The sequence below is a fragment of the Acomys russatus genome, chromosome 6 (assembly GCF_903995435.1).
Source record: "Acomys russatus chromosome 6, mAcoRus1.1, whole genome shotgun sequence".
Lineage (NCBI taxonomy): Eukaryota > Metazoa > Chordata > Mammalia > Rodentia > Muridae > Acomys > Acomys russatus.
This window is the reverse complement of record NC_067142.1, coordinates 86,946,680-86,951,048: the sequence shown is the minus strand read 5'-3', so window position 1 is coordinate 86,951,048 and position 4,369 is coordinate 86,946,680.

The following is a 4,369-nucleotide window of genomic DNA, read 5'->3' as shown; positions in this document are numbered from 1 at the left end:
TAGGGGCGGGGCTCGTTAACACTGTCCAGATACGGTCACTAAGGCTCTACCCCATTTCTCTGGCTTCTCCGCCTTCTAGCCACACTTAGGTTGTCTCCAGCTTCGAGTCTAACTTTTACCTGGTGCAATGTATGCTCTGGGATCCAAATCTTACGGCATTTGGTACAGTCTTAGCACCATTTCTCCCAAAACCGCCCTTCTGGGGCAGAGCTCTGGGCTCCGAATGAACCCTTTCCACTGCCAACTCCCCCTCTCTCCCACTAAGAAGAGTTCTACAGACCGGCAGAAGGTATGATGCAGAGCAGCCACCGCCTCGCCCTGAGACATACAGGCTAAGGGAAAGCGCTACAACTGGGGCAGGCTCGCAGTTTAACACGCGCTGGGCCCGCCTTCCCTCCTGGGAAGACACGCTCCGTCCGCCACACGTACCCCCGGTGAGAGTATTAGAGACCAGTTACATAAGATAGCTCTCTGCCCCAAGACACTGGGCGGCACTTCTGCTGCAGGTTCGGGAGCGCAGGAAGTCCTTCCAGCAGGACTCTCCCTGGGTCCCAACACAACTCTGAAAATGCCAGCGTTGTAAGGAGAGGCTCCCGGAAAAAGACAGCCTGATGCGCACGCGCGCCACCCTACGCTGTCCTTCGCGACGTCATTCAGAGCGTGAACGCAAGCCGGAACCATTGACGAGGCAGCGGTGGGAAGTACCGCCAGCCTAGACCCACCTCTTCCGGTAGAACTGACGCCGGCGGGCCCGCGGGGCGGAAGTGGAGGGACGCTCCCGGGGCCCCCGGCTGTCAACCCGTGGTAAAGCGGGGACGCCTCTCCTGTTGGCAATGTTATAAAGCCTTTTTTAAAATGCCCCTAAATCCTGAGCTTGATAGTTTGGCTGCCAAGACCATGAATATTCCTTCCTTTTTTTTAAAAAAATGTCTTACTGTGGTGGACACGGGCTATAGCGCTGTTTCTGTGCTTCCACTGTTAAGTGGGTTCCAGGGACTCTGAACTCTGGAAACCAGCTGGCTCAGTAAGGGCCACTAATTGCTGAGCCAGCTTACTGGCCCCTATTTTACTGTATTATTTCATTTTGAGATATTGTGTAGCTAGAGCTGGCTCAGAACAGGACTCTCCACTCTGGCGTACGCCGTGTTGGGTGGGGATTGAGCTCCGGACTTCACGCATGCCAGGCCCTGGGCTGAGCCGAAGTATTCACTCAGTATGCCTAGGCGCTAGAGGTGCTGCATTGTACAACACAGTCACCCCTTCTTCGTGGAGCTCAAGGCCCAAGAGTCCAGTTGGCTGATCATTTTACTTTAAAATTTTTATTTTTATACGTTCATGTGTGCAAGTGCTCAGGAAGCCAGAAAAGAGGGTAGGATGACCTGGAGCTGAAGTTAAAGGCCCAACATAGCATCTGGGAACCGATCTTCGGAAGAAAAGACGAATACTCCTAACCACTGAGTCATCTCTATTGCGACACTGTTGTGTGGGGTTTTTTGTTTGCTTGCTTCTTTTTCAGAAAATGTCTTGCTATGTGTCCCTCAAACTTACTAGAGCCTTCCTGCCTTCTGTCTCTATAACGGTAAGGTTAAAGTCTGTGCCACCATGCCACCACAGTAGGGGAGTCAAATGAGAGGGGAAGCAGAACAGGTGGTGGTGTACCTAGCCTTGGAGCCACACTGCCACCATCTTGGTGTATTGAACTGTGTGGTCTTGTACTAGGCTTAAACTTTGTAATGTGACTCTCACCAGAGTGTTCAGCCACTCCCCACAGCAGTTCTGCCCAAATCGAATGTTGCCTCAAGTAGCTTGCTAAGCCGGGAGAAACTAGGGAGGGAGTGACCATCTAGGAAGCCATGGGAGAGTTGACACACACGCTTCCTGCCCAGAACTCTCACCCATTGCTTTGTGAGTGACCCTGATAGACTCAGTGGCTCCCCAGCTTGTACTAAGGAGGTGAGGTAGCTATTGCCTTGCTCCTTTCCCCAGAGAAAAATCTCACAAGAGACAGGAAGGACAAGTGTTGACGTAAGTAATTAACCTGTTACTTTCTGTGAAGGGAAATCTCAAGAAAACTCTAGCCTGGAAAAATGGTCCCAATGGCAGCAGAATGGAGGCCTAACCTGGAGGTCTTAAGTCGGTGCTAACTTGCTGATACCCTCAGACCTTTTAAGGGACCAACTGTGAGTTAAAGACAGACAGTACATAAGGAAGACCAGTTTGTAGGGCCTGCCAGTGTAACTGAGGTTCTTAGCTCAGTGGGAATCAGATATCAGGTACTAAAAATTGATACAACCAGTACTCTAGCTTTATTTTTTTTTCCTTCCCAAGTTTATTTTATATTTCCATGGTTGTTAGCAATAAATCTCCAAATTGGAAGACTTAGTTCATTTATTACAGCACAGACAGCTTAGAACACACTCTATCAGACACTGCTAAAGACCGGGCAGTAAATCCAAGGCAGTTTCCATTTTCCAAGTTGGCAGTCAAGCAGGACACAGATGCTGAGCAATTTACAAAGGACACAGTTATGCTGAAAGTTTTAAGATGCTGTGGGAACATATAACCATGGAATTATGGGAGAGAGACCAGATTCAACATTTGTCTTCGCAGTTTACCTGTAGTGGGTTCTTTTTAACTTCAAGTTATTCTGGAGTGCATAGTAAGGAAAAGGAGGCACTGGGGAAATCCTCCTCCCTTCTGAGTCTTGTGATGAAGGCAAAGAAGACAGATGGGGGTGAGCAGAGGAGTCAGGAAACCGAGAGGCCCTAAAAAAAGGAGGAAACCCGCTACCTATCAAAACCAGAGAACGCTTACTGAAGATGATCAGAGAAGATCCCTGCACGTAATGTACTCTCCCAGCATTCTGAAAAAGATGTGCGACGAGGAAGAAACTGGACTGTTTAGTGAGGACCACACAAACCATACACCCTGCTGACACACTTATCACCTGTTCAGTCCAGTCATATACTAAACACTCCGTCCATAGCACTTCAGAACATATTTTTCTACTTTCTTTACCAGTTCCTGTTGTCTGGCCTTCCCCAGTGGCCTGTTGACATTTCACAGGAGGGGAAGAAAATCGCCCCTATTCCACAGCCGTCCTCCCACATTCCCTCTGATGGGTTATTTTTAGCTTTAAGCTCCCAGATGGAACAGTCACACATCAAGACTCCCTCACTTTATCTTGCCAAATGATGTTACTGCATTCCTCCAAAAAAGAATAAAGTCCTTATGCCTTGCACGATCCCTGGTCTATAAAAGTCCCGCTTTTTACACTTTCACCTTGACTTTAAGACATTTTTAGCAATCAAAGCATCCTCTGGCATTTTCATCCTATGTCTATACAATTATTCCTTGTTCTTACTCACACAGACACCGCCTTTCTTAACTCATCCCAGATTTCTCTTGGTCCTGCTTTTAATAATCTCTGAGAGAACTTTAAAACCAACACTTAAGCATCCTAAGCAAGTCTCACTTGCTGAGCTTTTAGACTTTAAATCCATGCCATCTTTCAGTGGCTTGAAAAGTAGAAGGCGCTACCCTTAGTTTCAGGGCAGCAGACTATACATACACACAGGCGAGGTCCCTGTGACATGAAACAGACATCTGTATTCAGGAGGATTGAGGCCTATAGCCAGAGATATACATCTTCTTGTTTATCTAAGTCTTGGAATTCAAGTTACGAGAAGGGGCTGGGGCAGACACTCCGTGAGACACAGCTGCCGTGTTCTACACTGCTTATCGCTCACAGCAAGTGATGTAAACAGGTCTGGGCCTCTCCCAGAAGAGCACTGCTCAGATCTCTAACATGCGCAACACCCCATTTTCCCAACTGGAAAAAGCCAAATGTCAGGAAGACTCTCACAGTCCCTGAACAAGAAACGTCCCTTTTGTCGGCAGAGTGTATCGTAGATGCCCAACACCCCCCCACCAAGTCGTCTTCAAAGAAGGAAAGCAGAAAAAGGAGGACTCCGCCCTGAGTCCACCATGGAGTCACATGTGCGCACCTCCCCCCCAACACACACACACATACAAGGTGGCATGCGTGGTGACGAGGGAACACCTGACAACCATAGGCTTTCTGTCACCAGCGTCCCCTCTGATACTCATTTTATGAGCTTTTACAGGTCGGGTGACTTTTAGACCTTGGCACTATTTCTATTTAGATATCACGACTGGTTCCTAGGCAACCAATCAGCTCCTCTCCCTCTTCCCCCAGCAGGGAGCCAGCTGACTGGACTAGCAGAACAGGTCAAACAGAGCTCAATTCAGGACAGATCAGTGCTTAAGGAACTTTGATGAAAGCAAGGAGGAAAAAAAATGTGGTCTCAGAACAATGTAGAAGCATCCTGTTCCAGGCAGCCCTGTC